The sequence below is a fragment of the Anopheles merus genome, chromosome 3L (assembly GCF_017562075.2).
Source record: "Anopheles merus strain MAF chromosome 3L, AmerM5.1, whole genome shotgun sequence".
Classification (NCBI taxonomy): domain Eukaryota; kingdom Metazoa; phylum Arthropoda; class Insecta; order Diptera; family Culicidae; genus Anopheles; species Anopheles merus.
The window spans coordinates 34,084,546-34,104,377 of NC_054085.1; the positions used below are offsets into that span (position 1 = coordinate 34,084,546).

Consider the following 19,832-nt stretch of genomic DNA (forward strand, 5'->3'; position numbering starts at 1 on the left):
TGCTGGCGAGCGGTGGCGAGCGTCAACGTGTCAACAAGTGTCATTTTGGCTTGTTGGGGGCATGGGGCGAACTTGGTATGAACTTGGTGGTGGTTGGTTGAGATTAGGAAAATTTGATTTATTCGATTGGTAGGTGGGAAAGATTGAAGGTATTTTGTGTGAGCTATTAAAATGATGTATTAATTTTTAAACATTTTGTTACTTAAGTACTACGTTTGTTACTAAAATACTAAAGATAAACTTCTTACTAAAATTACTAAAATTACAAAGATGAACTAAGTTACTAAAATTGAAATCACAATACTGCTAATACTTAATATGATATTTTTCGTTGCTTCCATAAATTGAAAAAAATCCTTAAAAATTCCTTCTCTTATAATGTGGAAAGCGTATGATATATGTCAATCTCAGTCATATCAAATTGTTGTCTCCACATTTTCCACACTCAAAAGCTACTAAAAACAAATAAAAAAAACAGCAGCAGCAATAGAAATATCAAATCATTATCAACTTAAACGTTGCAGCACGTGGGCATCGCGGGTGATCGTAAATTGTCGGAAAAGTTCATTAGGTTTGATTAATGGTCTGAATTGAGTTAATTGCCCTTTGTTGAGAGATTTACTGTTGCCGTACCGAACGAAATTGGCGGGGTGAGGTTGATGGTGGCGAATTGAACTAAAATAGTATCTCGATCTGCCACTGGCAGATGAGAGCTTTCATTTATACAGTTTTCAGCCACAGATACAGAATTCCCTGGAGTGGGTAACAAACGCTCCCTGGTTCGGTACGGTGGTTTTGGTATGGCTTGATTGAGTGAGCATAGATAATGTTGTTCATCATTATTAGGTGTAATTTTAAAGCAGTGGCAAGAGCATATCGATTCAGTTGCGTTGGGATTCAGTTTGTTTAGAAGGTAATTGACATGAAGGGAGTCTCGTAAATAGAGTGACTTCATTTTTGCTACCATCAAATAATATGAGCGTGCAATCAATCCAAGAGCTAATTTGCCACAGCTTTTCTTGCTATACGATAGCTGTAACACTTTCGAACAGAATCAGAATGTAAATAGGTCCACACTGTACCAAAAAAAAAGCGACCGTAATCGTCCCAAGCATCATCATTAGGCCACATTATCGTTAAGGCGCATCGAAGACTGTGGGAAGCAGGCAAAAGTAGGGTTCTTTCGGAATGGTTTTTGCTCAATAGTTGACTTTGGGTTGTTCTCCTTCACCCCTCCATTGCCGTCAGCTTACTTATTAATGTTACGGTCATTTGACTGCGTGTTTAGTATTTGTGTGTCTTATTTTGGGTTAGTTTCCTTTAGTTTATTGTGTTGTTTTAGCTATGTTTTTTTAGAGGAAACTATCGATGATACATAGTCATTTTGTACTATAGATTGATTTTCCCTGCAATCAACATGCATGCGAAGCGAATAAAACGAGATATGCATTACGTGCATTAATCACATAAATGGTTCATTTTTCCCACATCGAATACACTACGTGACCATAATAATGAAGTGATAATGAGCGTTAATGCATGGAATAACAAGTAGGCGAGAGTATTCACAAAAGCGATATAAGTGCTACAAGCTCTATTGTCATGGTTGAATGTGTACCGATGCAAAACAACGTGTAAAAATGTTCCAGGAAAATTCACCACACAATCAGCAAGTAAAAAGTACATTTAAAGGCTTAAATGCTACCTTGGCACGATCGATATGCTTAATTGGTTTCAGCGCGTCATCAGTTTTCGGGCTTCGTGATTTGGGTTTGCAATGGCATTGTACCGCTTCGTCGGCAAACACAACTCGGAAATTCCCTCCCCCGGGGACAGGGTGGTTGGAATACGTCCCGTTGACAGCTGGGCCATTATTGTGCGAGAAAGTGGGCACTCTCGACGGATGATGGTGTCATCATCGTGGTGCGCTATTCCCGTGTTCGCAGTTACAACCGATCGATATAAGACCGATAGCAAGCCAACTCGAAATCGCTTGAGTATAGTCGGAAATCGCTTGTTTGTCGAAACGGTGTAGAAGACGAATAATGTCGTGAGAATGGAAATGGTCCGTTCTTTTGCGTATCTTCTTTTAACTCGGCAAAAAAACAGACTCATAAGCAAACACACCACACCATGATGCGAAACAAGCTGTGTCGGTAAGAGTGTATAGCAAAAAAACCATTCCCGAGATAAGTCTGACAGATAAAGGAAAACACCAGGGAATGAAAACAGATAGTATCAATCCTCTTGGCACCTCGGAAAGCAAAACATCTCAATGAATGTGATATAAGCTATCGATTAGATTGTGTGCGTCAAGATGTTACTGAGTGACAGCACTCCACAACATGGTTGTGGTTGGTAAATGTGCTGTACTGTGATTCGTTTGCTATGCTTTCCATCGTTTTAAGAAGGATATCGGAAAAAGATATTTTTTTCACGAACATTAATGATATTGCTAAAGCATGTTTATAAAGAATTTGGCAGTCTTTACAATTCCCGATTAATTATCATTATTATTTGGTTTGCAATCAATTTCAGTGGAGTCCCTTGGTACACATGGAGGCGCCTGGTCATAATGGAGACGCCTGGTCATAATGAAGAAACCTGGCTATGATGGAGACGCCTGGTGGTTTGTATAAGTTTATAAATAAAAAATATTTAAAAAAATATAGTAAGAGATGTTTTACCAAAGTATGTGTAGAAATTAATGAGCGCAAAATTATGCACCTTCCTCATACAAACAATAATAGTGTCAATCATGTCTAACAATATGTTGTATTTTCTGGAGAATGATTTGTTTTTTAAAATATATATTGATAACATATTGCACCTAAATTGATCCATCTCTGATGCGATAAAAATGTGTGAATAACGTGCAATAAAACAATATTTCGCTCCTTAATGGCAATAATTCATCATACTTATGGACGTTGAATAATAAATGCGAAAACTTTATCGGTTTTGCAGTAGGCGTGTAGCGACACACAACGCCAGCGGTTCGTTAGAGGAGCAGATTGTTTGAAACAAAACAGAGGAAGCCACCCGGATGTTTGCAATGCGTCGTCGGAAACACACCATTCACTTATCAAATTGAAGGGGCGGTGTGATAGGAAATCGCTGATGTTGCGCGAGTGGAAGGCTGGTGCGCGAAAGGAAGTAAAGTTTTCGATTTCCTTTCAAACACTGTTGATTGACAGGAAGAAGGCAACATTGTTGAGACGAAATAATATCGAGCAAATGTTTGCGTAGTTTCATTTTGTCTTAATGAAATATAGGAGGGTAATATTTATTGAGTTGAGTTATTGCACCCTATTCCCTAGTAGAGAGGGACCAAAAACACGAGAAAAACGAGAAAAATCGACTTCAGTAAAACGCTGAAGAAATTAACCATACCCTTTTGCCGTCGCATGTCAGCTCCAATCATCGAGTTGAGCTTATTGCGAAGCCAGCGGTGCCTCGAACGTCTAATGAGCAACTGCTCACGAGCACGATAGGCAACACGATACTTTAAACACAGCATGATATCGTTACTAATCAGACGGACGAAACGACAGCGATGATGATTACGTAGCCAAGGGCGGCGCTCAAATAGCAGACGATTGGGAAAGCGGAAGGATACGAAGGTGTGTGTGTGTGTTTGCGCCCAGGTGTGTGTGGCTTTTTTGTCGTTGGCAGGAGAACGGAAAGAGTGATGAAAGCGTAAATAAATTTTATAGCAGTAATTAAAACCGGGAGCATTCACTGATGCGACCGGCGAGGCAGCCGGCTGATGAGGTTTTGCCGGTGCAGTTGAATGTAAAAGGCGGTGGGAAATGAACTCACTTCAGTTGCGTTTATTAACGGAATCCTATGCGAACTGTAAAGAAGTATGCGTTTATGTGAGTGTGTTGCACAGCATATGAGAGAAAGGACGCGAAGCAGAATACAACAGTGTAAGTAGACCACTTTTTCTCATTAAATAATACTAATGCAATAATAACACGTGTAACGCTGCCAATTTCCTTTCATAGCTCAATCGCGGACTCATGGTTTATTCTTAGAAATATAAATAATTACCAAACGTTGGATATGGCAAAAAAGGCGGGCAGCGTAGCTGTCATTTGCACTGGCTGTCATACCGCGGGAGACGAGCGTTGGGTTTGCAAATTTCGTCCCACTGGAAACGGTGGAGAGTATTATGGAATTAATTCCATTGGAAAATTTGCTGTTTATTAGTTTGCCTTCTTCATGGGACGCAGCGAAAGCGTAATTGGATTGCCGCGAAGGTCAGAAGCTAGTAGAGTGACAAAACCAATAGGAACCTTTTTCAGCTTAATGAAGCTAATCATAAAAGGAGTGGTTGAATTAGTGAAGATTATTTTCAAATATATTTAATTATGAGTTTGTATCAAAATTGATAAAATGATGCGTTGAGTTTAAGCGAAAATTTAGTTTTGTATTTGAAAATCATCGCCGTGCTCCAGTTTATAATCAACATCTAAACTAAAGCATCTATGGTAGTCCTAATTGTACCATAATAAAGCAATTAAGTGCCTTAAAATCCATAAAAATAATACAAAAACAATCCCTAAATGGTGCATGCAACCATAATGCTGCTATCGTTCTGTATCTGTATGACCTGAAATTGTTTTCTCTTTCTCCGAATGACCCACACTGCGTAGAATATGTACTAAAAATAACCCCAGGAATGACTTTCCATCTGTGAGCTGTAACTGTAGTTGGTGTCTGCGGTGCGGTTTGGCACACTCTCGGTCGTGGTGGAATGTGAAAAGTTTCTGTTTTTTTTTGGGTGTCTACACATTCAATCCGTATCCTTTTGGGGTAACTGTAATGATAAACCCCCCCCACCCCGTGTGCGGGTACATACTTGAGCATATCATTATCCGCAAAAGCCACAAACTACTGCACACATCACGGGGTGGAAGAGTTTGGTTTTTGTACGTCCATAAATTTTGCTTACGCTTTGAAACAAACGATGTGGAATGTGGGAACATGAATAAATGAATGGGATCGGGAAGAATCGGGGTGAAGAATGACGGTGATTTTAAAATCTGAAGGTACTGACGTCTGTACCCTTGTGGTGTCCTTTTCGGTGCCTTCGTGAAATATGTAGAAGATGGTAGATGAAACTTGAATTAATATTTGCTCGGATGGTTTTGTAACGATTTGTAGCAGTGTCATTACTTACCAAAGTTTGAACAAATTCCCATTGAAAGCTTGCAAAAGGAAGGCGAACACTGTAATGAACTGCGTTGCGAAAGCGCTGCGTCATACTGAGCAAGCCTGGCGACTACGTGTCACAGTTTTAATTGCTTGACCTATCTTCACCTACGCCAAGCAAGAGGGAAAACTTCTGCCAACGAAAATCTCCACGTACTCGGCATTAAACACTGTGATGTGTGCGCCATATCTTCCGCATCGTATGCAGCAACAAATGAAAGGGGCTTTTCCTGGTACGAAGTGGCCACAGCGTCGACCGTAAAGGAAATCGTGGCTAGCGTGGCAACGGAAAAGTCCATTTGCTCGTCACCGTACCATGGTCGACGAGAACGACCATTTTTATGCTTCGTTTCACTTCCCCTTGGGGACATTTTATGGGCTTCTATCGGTAAGAGGCTGGGGCGTAAGTATGCGCGCACGGAGCCGCCCTCTTCTAGCGGAAAGATAACATCGTGCCTCGGGGCAAGTGAAAGGGATTTTCATTGAAGATATTTGTTTCGATTCCAGGGAGAATGGGGGAGTGGGAAATGGACATGTGAAGACCATCATCATAAGTGTGTGTGTGTGTATGGCTGGCTGTACGTATGGTGAGGCTTACTACAGTGGTTTGTTTCTCTTATGAGGGGGAAAAGGACAAACAAAAACAGAAACAAGAAGTTCATAAATAATTTCCAATGTAGCAGCGCCGTTTCAAAACATGCCTTCTTGTTGAGATCTGGCAACATTCATTGGTAGAACACCAACTTGGCACCAACAATCTCAAAAATTTACTTTAGTAATTGTTACGTCCGCTTGAACGACCCTCCGATCATGCGACTGTCGGAGGTGAACGCGACGCGGCGGCGGCTCTTAATGATGAGAAATTGCAATTAAAACTATTCCCATCTAGATAATTGTCCTTCGCGAAGGACCGGACTGACTCTACAGCTCTAGAGATGTTCCCCCCTTAGAAGACGGAAGGAGAGTGTGTTGGGTGTCGGGGAAGGCATTATAATTTTGCCCCACTCCCGTTCGCGGCCCCGGAACGGCGAGATAAATCAATGGAAAAGGTATTTAAATAAGCACCACAGCGAGCCGGAATTGCATTTTACTTCATCTGGTAATTAGTTTTGCGACCGGTGCAGTAGTTCATTTGTTCCTCGTACTCGTAAGTGATTGGATGATTGTGTTTGTAGACATTTTCGTAGACTAAGTAACACGCAAGCAGCGTTACGGGCGTTATCTACTTTTCTTGTAAATATCTTGTGAGTGTAAAAGGCAAGAACCCCGGTCAAACCGTTGTCAGCAACTCATCTGTGTAAAGGGATTGCTTTGCTTAATTAAGACTTAAAGATAGAACGCACAAACACGAAAGACCAAGAGGAAGAAAATTAAGCAATACAACGAAGGTCACTCACTGTACAAATTTTGGAAGGGCTTTTAGATAGCTTTGGGTCGTTCCTTGCTTCTACAAGATGAGTTATTACTTTATCAAACTCAAGGATATGTTGTACTGGGGAAATGATGTATTTAATAAGATTACCGATTTGGATTTCAGTTTGCCTTTATGTTTGATGATTGAATTAAAATACAAATAATACAGCGAAACTTCAGCAGAAAAGTCCTAAAAGTATACAGATTTGATGTATTTATTATGCGCAGTCACAGCCGCTTCGTCTGTCGTCAATACATTCCCAAGTATCGAAAACTTTCTTTCCAACCAATCTCAATGTAACACGTGTGTAGCTGCATGTAAAATCTCACACGCTGCTCAGCAAACTCGTGTTGCCATGTAGGTCTTTCCCACCCAGTGATAGTGTGATTTATTAGATCAGAACCCCCCGTGGCTTGTGGCCGAAACAGATGTGTGTACGTGCGATGAATATCGATGAGCGATGCCATTGTGTGTGAAGCCCGGTCCGCTCGAGCTCCCGTAGCTGCGTGAAGCAATTGGCTAATGGACAGGTCAACACGCGGAAGCGAATGCGATCGCATGAATGAGCTTACACACTGCGCGCATCCATCCATTTTGCAGAAAGTATCGAAATGCAAAGAAAGAGAGAGAATGATAGAGATTATTGAGGATGCTCCGGTCTGCGTGACCGGGGGTGTCGTTATGTTGTGGTGTGCCATTTGCAAGTTTGGATGTGGTTACGATGTGTTTGCAGCTACTGCTCAACGTCAATCTGGCGTTGATTGGCTGTTTTGTGTGGACCCGTGCTCAAGTGTTGGGTACGGTAAAGTCATGGGATCCGGTGCCCAGGGGTGTGTGTGTGTGTGTGTGGATTTGAATTGGAAAGCCAATTGTTTCCGATTGGAAAATGATGCAATGATGAGTTAGTTGCAGTACGTGCCGGGTCATGGATTGGTCGTACGGACGTGGCTGAGCGATGAATGTTTGGAATAATAAACGTATTCGATTGAGGTATTGCAATTCGCTCGTTATTTAGATTTATTTAAAATGAAAAGTTATTGGGTTGACAAACTCTATACATAAAATTGGATTTTTTTTAGTTTATCTTATTTCTTGGTTATAAATTAAACAATCCTCAGTTCATGCTTGTGCTTACAACTAAAAGCTGTTGTTTAATGGTTTCCGGCATTCTCATTCAACCAATAATGCAGCAAATAATTGTTGACATGAATTTCATCCAACTTGTCACAAGAATGTGTGTCGTGCGTCCTAGTGAGCACGTATTGTTTTGTCGCTGCGAAAACTGCACAAATACAACAAAATAACAAGCCATCGGGAACTGCAGGAAATGGGCACAATTCGTGGAAAAGCAGTGCACTGTATCGCTTGCAACTAATGGCACGCCTGTTGTTTCCTCGCCAGCAAGACACGCCGTTAGTCTGCTGTTAGCTAATGATAATTCCTTTCCGCTGGCTGCCGGCAATGCAGCGAGCTGCCAAAAGCGCCAAACGCCGTTCTTGACAGCCAGCCCAAGGGGTTTCTTCTCCATCGCCTGAGAATGGCACGGAAACGACCATTGTCGGGCGTAATGATGATGGATCCGCTGGAAGGCGATTCCGGGCAGAATGAACGGAACCGACACGGCACCACCGGCCAGCCGGGGTACAGCGCTTGCAAATCGGGGAACTGCGCACACACGGATGCGGCCGTGTAGTGGCGGGAAAGCGGGATGCACCGTACAGTGTGGGGGCTTAAAAGATGCCAATCTATTACGCCACTTACATGACAGCATGGAGATGGGAGCAATACAAACACCGGCTGGGTAAGAAATAGTTGCTGACTCGTTATCGTGCTTGCAAAACATGCACGCTCGGTTGATGGACCCCTCCGCTGACAATGTCGCTTGGCACAATGGCAGTTGTTGCAGCCGTACGCCTAACCCAGGTGGTACTACGGTTCGTTGGCGTTTCCCTTGACTTGGCAGCTATTGTGGGGCGACTTGTGGGGCTGTAAAATGCCGGGTTTGCACTCACGGTGCATTTTTGTGCATCCGTAACAGCGGCCAACGAGCGGCGGATGAGTGAGTGAACATACAAAAGCTAGTTAGCTTGTAGCAGTTGTTCAACGTACAATGACAGTTGTGCTGCCAGCAGTGAATCGTGCGATGCGTTCAGGCGAACAAGGGGAACTTTTGTGCACTCTGTTAATTTTGCAATTTTAATGGAAAGTCCTCGAACAAGATGACGATTCACTGCAGTGTAGAATCGTGAAGAAGACTCAGGGACGGACTTTATTCCGAATGAAATGAAACGACAAATGGAAGTCACTTACTTTCATATGTTGGTTTTGATACCCGAAGAAGCATCTTATTTTCACTGGTAGAGTATGCTTCGTTATGACGTCATCAGATCGTCTGGAATATCTTCGTCTTCATATTCTTGCTTAAAACCCAACACTTGATGTTAGGAAACATTTGAGCCCAACCGGAACGGATGTGATAAAGATAGATGGAAACAATAAGCATCGATTAGTATGAGACCTTTGTGGTGAATGATGTGCTTCAATACGATTCTACATATCCTTGGCATCTGACACTGAAATTGATGGATGTGCTTAAAATCACTGCGAAAGGTCGTTTCAATGTATTAGTATTATTTTCTTCCACAGCTTTGACTCGGTTGCACTCCACCGAGATGCTACATCCTTTAGCATAACATATCATACAGCAGCCAGTCATCGTGCGTATCGATCCGGCCCCATAAGTGATGTTAATTTTAAACGCCCCCTTTATGAATGTGCACCCTGCCAGTCCCCCTGGGGTGCCATGATAGCGTGGCTGGTGACAAATTATGCCAGTATGGTTTGATGCAGATGCTAGGAGCCGGTGCAACCGCATGCTGTGGGCGTTCTTCACAACGATGCCGAACGCAGTGCTGTTAATTTATTCATCCAAACGACAGGCGCCGGCCGATGGCCGATGGACACGATGGCGCATCAAACCTCCAATCGGTGGCATATGGGCAATGGGTAGGTGGTATGTGTTTAATCAGATCACAGCGCGTTATCAAATCTCGGATGATTGGATCCGGGCACTGGGTTAGGTTTAGCGGATGGAGTTGTAATAATACCCTGGAGGGGGTTTCGTACAGTGTGGTTGATATTGTCGAGGGAGTGTGTGGAAGTTGCAACAATATTATATAGAAATTGGCTTGTAAATAATAAGACTTTTTGACAAACTTAATGATGTATACGCAGAATTGGGGCAAGAATTGTAAGTTGTATTAATGTTTCATCTCATTTACCTTATTTTTTATTATTCATAATATAAAAAAACACTTTTTTGTGTTTATTCTTTATACTTTATAGACCACCCAAATGACAATCCAGCCTACTCTCACTATGGCGAGCTCAATGACAGCTGCTTCAACCCATACTGAGAGGCTATCATCGTTTCCTCCTGCGTACTGAGCAAGCTTGTTTTTTCCCCTCGCTAAGGCGAGATGATTTTGTTTGTATGGTGAGCAAATCTATCGCCGATGATTGCTCTAATGAGATGATCAAGCAACAGCCGCTCACATGATGAAATCATGATGAGGTCGGATTTTGGAGTGAGTAAAAATATCTTCCCCACATCGAGCCGCCATTGTGTTGTGGTTTTAGGAGAACATTGGATCATCTACGAATTTTTTACATTTGTAAAACGTGCAATAATTGCTCGCCGTCTACATTTCTCAATTCTTTTGTTGAAAGAGCATATCAAATATCCCAAATCAGTTAAAATATAGTGAAATGTTGTATCAGACACACGATGCTTTGAAGAAAACGTGAGGGCAAACATGGGAAGATGATGAACATCTTCCCGTACCAATAATTGATTCGCAGCCTATAGGTAAGTGTAAAATACCCAACAAAGTGCTGTTGTCAATATAAAAAAAGTTTTAAAATTGCAGAGGATGATTCGTCTCCATCACAGGCATCAACAAAACATGAAGTAGCGTTTGACGATGAAGAAGATACCCAGTTGTGCGATGACCATTAACGTTGAAAATCAAGAGAAATATTACATGGATTGAAAATACCTAGAGATGATACGCATCGAGTCGAATTTAAAACGGAAAATAATGGTCCACAAAAGCCATCTAATATTACATGAAAGGCCATGTTTTGGATATTTTTGATTGTTAGCAATGGCGGATTAAGACGAATGGAGGCCCTAAGCGGTCACACGAAAGTAGAGGCTTGATTGAAGCGTCTAGCAGGGGATTGTATTAAATGTCCTAACCAGAGAAGGATTGAGTAGCAATTTAACTTGTGAGCGGGTCATAGGTGCCTTTTTTGGGGCCCCTGGCCGACACTGATGTTCGACACTTAAACAACTGAATTCGATGGAACACATTAAAACTGAAGGAAATACACATCTAATCAATTACTTCAAAAATAGTATAATTGTATTGATTCGTAATATATTTTGTAGTTCTGACCTGCATGCACAATTCTAAAACATTCCTATGAATCACAGAAAGGCCTAAAACCTAAAGGCCTGCCTAATAAACTTGAAAAAAAAAACACCCGGCAAAGAACCCTATAAAAGCTAAATAAAATCACGTGCTTTTTATGGTTTGTAGTGTAAATAGAGTGACAGAGCCGGCTGGCCACATGTACATAACATGTGCTGTTTTGCAGTGTTCTTACATCCTGCGTCATTTGCAAATTCATCCCTGCTTAGAGAGCGTACACTCCTTTTCCACTGCTAGTCACATTGGAATTGCTTCAGTCATTATTTGTACTTGGAGGATTTATACATTCCGTTTTCACAAATTTTCTCCAAATCCTTTTTCTTTGTCTAGCCTGGATCCTAAATCAGCAGCTACCATTAAAAAAGAATCAAATTTAGTTTCCGCAATTAACGAAAACAAAATTCATTACTTGCACTCTCCATCGTTTGCTCTTCACCATCCCTTGTTGTTTCTTGAACACCTAGAAATCATCAAAGGCAACACGATATCATCGTCAATATTTTCACTTGTACGTGGATCTATTTCTGCTTCAAGATTCGATGCGTCTACTGGTGCCCTTTAAACGTCCTAGATTTCGAAGCCTTCAATGGTTTACATGTTTAATAGAGCTGTTCTGACTTGATATACTGCGGATCAAATCCAACCATGGCAGTACAACAAGTCAACAGATAAACTGAATAGAAAGGAAGAGTCAGAGTGTACTAGGGATGTAACGGTAGAAAAAGCGAAAGAGGGGAATACCTTTTTTTCGCCATGACTACCATGACGATGATTGCACTGATTTTCCCCTTACTTTTTTCTCACAGCACGCTGCTCAAAGTGAGATCGCTTTCGTCTGAAAAGCGGAACGGAAAGCGACTTGCATCATATGTCAACTCGATTTTCCGTGCTGAAATTGTCATCCGGGCAAGAACACAAACTGACAAGGAAAGTAAAGACCAGCGTTACTATTTCCCCTTAAGAAGAAGGATCTATTAACTGTAATACTTCCTGCTTGCTTCGTTTCGAGTATAAGTGGAAGGCTGAAGTTGCTATGGAGTAGTAAAGTCGTAAAAAAATGCCTACTCAGCGCGCACTTTTTGCGCCCGCAATGCCTTGAGCACAAACAAGCTCTTTACACAATCCGGAAGAATGTCGTTTCGGTTCGGTTCGGTTCGGTTCCACGTGCTTTCACACAAAGACGCCCGACCGCTTCAAGAACAACTCGCACGCAAAAGCGACGAATTGGCCCAAGGACATGTTTGATTATTTTTTATTTGCATCTGGGGGCACATTTATCGCCGGCCGGGTTGAACGGGGCTGTGGAAAAAGGGAGAGCCATAATTTGGTGCGCTCGTAACAAACGGCGGCTAGCCGACCCATCCCCAACAAAACAAATGGGCAACCAGGCCGCGGTTGGGGTTTTGCTTTGCTTCTGCTGTGGCGTTCTGGCTCGTGCGTAACGCGGAAGTGTAACGCGACAAAACAGTGTCGTCAATTGAATGTTGAACAGTTTGTCGTCCGGTTTGCTCCGTATCGCGATGGTGTCGTATCTGCGCTGCTATAAATTGTTGGTCGCCCTTTTTGGAAGGTCTTGCCTAGCGCCTGCAGCCACCATCGATGCCATCGTTTGTTACGCTACTCTCTTTCTCGTCCTCTTTCCTCTCCCGATTGACGAACGGATGGGCGATCAATTTTTGTTTGTTGGCAATGGCGATAGATTTGTTTAGCTCCGGGGGGGTGACCCAGGATCAAATGACGCCTCGCCGTTCCCGCCCGCCCGTCCGCCCTGTATGCTTTGTCACTTTCGGTCGGCAATGCTTTACGAAACGGGAAAAGTTGTGCAAATGATAAGAACAGCGTCTCCCATTTCGCCCATCTTTCCCGGGGGCAGTGGAAACGGTTTTTGGTGGAATTGAACCAAATCTAACAAAGCAAGAGAGAGAGAGAGAGAGAGAGAGATGAGTGCGTTGGCAAAGGAAATGTGATTTCTGTGTTGGATTCGCTTGTGGTGTTGGATCATCAATCATGTTTGTAAATGAATATTATCCACTTTCCATTTGCCCGCTGGGACATCCGGGTGGCGGAATGTGGCGAATGTAAAGTGGTGAGCTAAAACCGTTTAAATAAATGTCCAAACTGTAATTAGCTCCTGCGGGGGGTATTGCTCTCGCCCGAAGGTTTAAAGAGGGTTTTAAAGTGGCTTTAAGGATCTGTAAAGGCGAAGCTTCCCTGGTGATGTTTTCGCATTGTTTTCCTTAGTATAAGAACGCTTCAATAAACGAGCTCGTCCTTCTTAATCATTCGTCCATTCGGAGACATCCAGTTTCGAGGAATGCTTGTGTGTAGCTTTAGGTGGTTCTTATGCGAAATAGATACGGAACAAGCATCTTTTGGAACAACTGTTCCCCGGGCTAATTTATTACAGCATAGTCACCACAAGCGTGTAGCTGATCAGGCTGTCAGAAAAGTATCACATCCTTCATTCCATTATGAGCAACCCCGCCGGCAATGATGTAAGATTATTAATTGTGTTGTGTTTCTCAGATATTCTGAATGAATGTGAATTGAAATGATATCTTTGGATTTTTTTCTGTACGATAACGAGCGCGAACAGTAAACGTGACTGTGAACGCCTACAAGGGTTTTACTTGATTGCGTTATCATCAATCAAAATTGTAATCAACTCCTGTTCATTGCCCTTTGGCTGCATTGGATCATGAATTGGTTGAATCTATTAATTGATATGAGTGTTGGAAAATAAATCAAGAGTACGACAAGCTGTATTTAATTATTATATGTAATTACACAAACAATTTCGAGCCAAATTGTTCATCTTAGCCTGCAAATCAATTCTTAATCGCAAACCACACAGTTAGGGGAAGACTAGAGGCGCCTAACAAGGCTTTGCATCACTCTATAAGCTCCATGTACCGGCAAACAGCCGCAACCAACCAAAACCGTATCAATTCCGTAAGCTCACTTAATCTGTCGTTACCGAAGGATTTTCCACCCGCACACGAGCAGCCGATTCGCTCCGATAGGCTTTACCTAAAACTGCGCAACAGCTGGCGGTAATTTTAGCACCCAATTTCATCAACGCCGGATTAATTGTGAGCCCCCGTCGAAGCATCGAGGTAATGCACCGGTGGGTAATCTATTTTCGTGCGAAAAAGCTCACCAGGAAAGGCAGAAGAAAAACCCAAGCTAGACAATCGAACACATTTTGCCCCGGGAGTTGGGAGCTTACGAGGCGGTCGGGATGGGAATTATTCCTCCTTTCGCACACAACGTTGGGGCAAAGACGGAAACGAGCTGGTCGTGGTGGTGCTATAAAGCAAAAGCCTACTAGATAATGTACACGAACGAGTCACGTTCAATAACGAGCCCATGATTGGTCCCATGTGAGTGTGCCGAGGCGTCCAAGATCTGTTACCACGCAGCGGTTCCTGGTCTGGTCACGTACAGTGTGAGCGTTATTGCGATGCAAGGCGCACGGGAATCAACAGTGCACAGTCCGGTGTGAGTCAAAGGGGGGATATAAACACGAAAGGAAATGGGTTCGCGCCTTTTTTTTTTGCTGTCCGGCTTTTTGGCTACAGTCGAGGTGCTTTGGCGGTGGGACATTGACATGCCTGGGAACCTGTGAAAGCCTTGGCGTGTCAGGTTGATGGCCGGACTGATGATGATGATGATGATGGTGGTGGTGGCGAGCGCGTTAATTTGCTTCCGCTCCGTTTTGATACGGAGATTTGTGTCTGTGTGTGTGTGTGGTGCGTCCGTTGCGGTTGCTTGTGAGTTTGTTGCCTTTTTTTAAGCAAATCATAATAACGACAGAGTTGTTGAGAATAATGAGACTGAAAAAAAATGGATCACAATTTGATTTACTAAATATTGTAAATATTATTATCATAGAATTTCAACACAATTTTGTACATACAAGTAAATCCCAAAAGCTCTCAAGCCACCTATTTCGAAACACCACTTTTTACAACACTTTTGCCTGCAATTGTGCACGATGCGGACAGCTTTTCTCTGTGTAATAACCATTACCAACGGCTGTGTGAAAGTAAAACATCACATCACAGAAGGGATAGCCAACATTTTCCAGCACAACAATGGTTTTTTTTGCACCTGCCAAGCATGCCAGCAACATGCCTTTGAGGCGGGGAGATGTCCTTTAATCGCCCAAAGCCATCGGTCGGTCGGCCGGTTGCTTTGACGATTCCATCACGATGAACTAATCCCATTACGTTGATCGAACCGAACCTGTGCGGCTGTGGCTGTATGTAAAGGACGAGATGGAACGGTTCTGCTACCAACCAGTACCGCCCGGTCGGACCGGATGTAATTGAAACCTGCCATGGTGATATCGAGTTCCCGGGGAGGGCGCTCACCATTGTCATCATCGTGAAAATGGCTCCCCGTTAATCGATTTCGGGCGGACGGATGAAATGAGTTTTACACGGCAAAAGGCACGGCCGACACACGGGCAGCCCCAAAGTCGGTTAGGTAGAATGTCATTCAGATGAAGTGGACATAAAGGGGCAGTTGAGCTTTTGTGTTCGGAACGGTTTGATCGTTACTGCAAGCCATTTGCGCTATCCGTAAAGGAGCAGCTTCGTTAGCGAGCGGTGGTTGAATGGCTGTGTGAGATGTGAGGGTTTATTTTTACGTTAGTATGCCAATAATTCGCTTTGCTCAATTTTGCTTCAGGTTTAAAATGTTAGAAAAGGAAAAAAAAACAACATATTTATCCAACTAGAATAGAAAATGAAGGACATTTTTTAAACCGTAAAACACTTCCAGTAGTGAGTTCGACACTACTAATCACTTGCTCCCGAAGTAAACTCATGCACCAGAGTGTCATCCATTTTCACAAATTTGTGCACATAAAATGCTCATTAACTTTCTCCCATTTTGGGGCGCGTGCTGCCGAAAAGAACACGGCCAACCAAATTCGTTTACCTTCTCGAGCGCAAAGCGCAAATGAAAATATATCACTAGCAATTTATTGTCCGATTCATTCGCGCAGACGGGCGCCGTTCGTTCGTTTGCGTTTCGTTGTTGCATGCCCTGTTGCTTGTCCTGTGCTAGCCCGCATAACAAAAAAAAAACGCCGCACTCAAAAGCTAAGCTGAATGTGGTTTTAAATTGGAGCATTTGTACAGTTTAGAGGATAGAGAGAGAGAGAGCGAGAGCGTGCGAACACTACATCATCCTAAATGGGCTGCGCTTTCGCTGCCGGTGCCGTCGACGGACGAAACCAAATGCTAGCGAATGTAGTGGAAATGGTGAGAGCAAAACAAAACAAAAATATGCAAACGTTAAATTCATATCATTAAGCTAGGAAATATGGCACTTCCAGCTGAATAGCAAGGCAATATCAGTGCCGGAACCACATTTGCGCGGAAATGAAAGCTCTTCCTGCTGCTGCTGCTGCTGCTGCTTGAAGCGCTGAGTGGTTGTTGCTGTGGTACTTGTCCGTTTGGTGCTTAATAGTGAGGCGAGAAAAACAAAAAAACGTATTTTTTATAATTCCGCTTTATAATGAAAATATGAAATATAATTTGCTTCAAACATGTCGTGTTGCAGAGCAAGTGAAAATAAGCAAAAAAAGCTTTCAAACTGGCACACAGCATGTAATTCACTGCAAATCGTTCCAAAACGCTCCAAAATACAAATGCGGTAAAAGTTCATGGAAAACTCAACGAATTAGCTGTCCGAGGGTATTCGGGCGAGTAAATTAGGTGCATTTGAAACATTCAAATTTGTTTTTTTTTTGCCTGTGTGTTTGCAGGAGCATGTAAATGTGGTGTTCGGAAAAGCGCCGTAATTGAGTTCGTAAAGTGTACCACTCGAATGTGTTTTCCGACCGAGTTTGGAATGAACTTAGTTTTGGGTGTTTAGTTTTTCGAATGTATTTCTAAAGTGCGAATGTTGAAACGAGCGGATTACCGGTTCCGAGCACTCCTGCTGCTGCCTGTTGGCTGAAGGCGTGATAACGGAAAATGTAAATTATGAATGTGATTGCGGTTTGCCTAATGTGTGCACGATCGGCACGTGCTGTGAGCAAACTCTCAGCCAGCCAAATGCGTGCGTCAATACATATTGCACGCCCGGTGTGCGGTGGAACAGCTTTTGGAATCAAATTTTCATAACCACTTCCACAGGGATGTGTTTTTGTCTGGGTGTGTCTTCACCCCCAGAAAGCGATGGGAATGGCGTGAGCGTCAAGAACGAGGAAGGAACTTGGGGGGGGGGGGGGCTGGTGGTCGTTTCCTTTGCCTTCTCCGTTCCGTTCCTGTGAGGAGCGATCGGGAACGGAAATCAAATCACCGCCAATGATGATGCTCCATTCAACCGCTAACAACCAATGCAAACCAAGGGCAAACCGAACCAAAACACCCAAAAGATCTGCGTTTCGGGCAGCAGCGGCAAACATGTTGCAAGGTATCATGCTCCGGGTATCTGGGTGTGTGAAGGACTGTCGCACGTCTGTGTCGCGCATTTTCCCATCATGGTAAGGGCGCACGGGGACCGCCAAAAAAATCCTTTTATGCAAATTGAATTTTCAACGTACCGTGGGAAGATGCTTGCTTTGCGTTTACCTACGGTGCAATGTAATGTTAAAGATGTTGTCTTTCTTCCCTTGCGTTCGCGCTTTTTGAGCTCCCATTGAATGGAGTTGATACAATAGATTGTTAAGATTGGATGGCGGTAGTCAACAGGTACACCATATGATGCGTTAGCACCTGGTTCGGCGCACGTGACAGCGTTGCGAAAACTGTTGCTAAATGTCAGCAAAAAGAGTCACGTATTGGTATTAGCTTGCATGTTTTTTTTTCTTTTAAAATGGCTAAAAGCTTTTTGATTTTTTGATTTGATTAAAAAGCTCAACAACTTTATATTCCTTATTTTATCTGTTCATTTTACGTCTTTTATTCGTTCTTTCTGTCGCACGCGTGATCATTCTTATTTGAATCGTTTTTTTGTGTTACGCTAGCTTTCCGATTAAGTTTGTGATGATGGTACCATTAATTAAATACCCCTGCTTACTGTGAACACTTAAATATTTAATTTAAAAAATGTGATTGCTGTCTAGCCCTTGCTTCAAAAACATGGAAATCAAATTCGATTCTTTCCGTGCGCGCATTAATGTTCGCTCAATTTCGCTCCAACGCGGTTGAAAAAGCGCTGCGCCTACAAATCCTTCTAACGAGTTTTAAAACCGCTTACCTGTGACGGGCCCCAATCTTTTCCACATTACTGCCTCTCTAACGCAACTACGCGTGCGATTGGGAACAATTTTACGCTCCGAAACGTGGTCCAGACATGCTTTAAAAGAAACAACAACCAAAAAAAAGCACGACAGAAAAGTGCGGAATCCTTTCCTTCCCGCAACTGACGCTGCTGGAAACTTGTAATGAAGCTGATTAGACGACCCATCGCCCTCTCGCTTGCGGCAATCGGGATGGGAAGTTTGCTGTGTAGGGAGGGAAAGCACGGAAAACCGGATCGGTGTTTTACTTTTCCACAAAATTCCTCGCAACACCCCGAGGATGTCAATGCGATGCCTCCGTGCCCCTCATTCGTGCCGACCCGCACCCGCGGCAGTACATGATGTTGGTGAACGCGCCCGGCACAGCAAGCTCTACCGATTGCTTGCCACACCTATTGTCGTTGGGAGGAGAGGTTTTCTGTTTACACGCTTGATTGAGCTGCGTTGCATTTTCCATGGTGCAAAGAAAGAAAGGGAGAGAGCGAGAGCGAAAAACAGCCAGCGGTACTTAATGCGATCGGTAACGCTTGTTATACGCTTAGCAAATGGATTTTCTTTCCTTTACCGTTGTGTACACCCGTCGTGCGCTGGTGTGCGGATACGGAGTGGTGATGGAGTGCCCGTGCGGTTAAATTGGATTTAGCCCGAAAATCTGTAATTAATGAGATTGTCTGGAATGTGTGTTTTTGTTCCATGTTCAAGATGGTCGAGAGAGAGAGAAAGAGAGATAGAGTGAGAGACGATGGTATATTGTTTTCAAAGTATGATTTCTTAATGACGCTCGTATTAATGAACATCTGCTATCAGAGCAAAAGCATCCTTTAACGGCCCCTTGCTTTCTTCCTGCTTCGTAAGGATAATATAAAATCGATTATTTTATTTCGGATGTAACAGGCAAGCAGCATCATTCCTGTCAGCACATCTACACTTGGCTTACTTGCCGATTTATGCGTATTTTAATTTGATTCGGTGTGAAATTAATTTGAAATACTTTGCTCTTTCACATTGATTTCAAGTTGATGAAAAACACTCTGGAAAGAGTTTTGTGTTGCTTTATGTATGGATGATGTATCAGCTAGTATGGTCTAATGTAGAATATAATGACATTTTCTGCCTTAAAATATCAGTTTCAGTTGTTCGGGCATGTTCCTTTGTAATCGGAATAATTCACCACGAGAAGATTCTCATCAGCACAATTGGAAAAGGCCGTTCTGATTGGAAATTGGCTATGAAAATAGTGTCAGTGTTCCATCATATTGAATGTTGGCAACTTTCGACTAAATCAAACAAACTGTATCTCAAATTCGAAAACCGTATCAATTTTCATACAATTTAAACCCGTTTTAACATTTCTAGGCAATAGATTTATCTGGTTCGTACGGCATACTTCATAGTTTAACTCTTTCACAACCTTCAATGATAGTTTGTTTCCGTTTGATGG

The 19,832-nt window shown here is 42.8% G+C and overlaps 1 long non-coding RNA gene across 1 annotated transcript; it reads right to left on the reverse strand.

Annotated features, from left to right (window-relative positions):
- Window positions 1-11,059: 11,059 nt before the first annotated feature.
- Window positions 11,060-11,984, reverse strand: LOC121599536. Its single transcript, XR_006005687.1, has 2 exons — window positions 11,872-11,984; window positions 11,060-11,803 (listed from the first exon to the last, which is right to left on the reverse strand). It is a non-coding gene; the product is annotated as an uncharacterized LOC121599536 (long non-coding RNA).
- Between the last annotated feature and the right edge of the window lie 7,848 nt (window positions 11,985-19,832).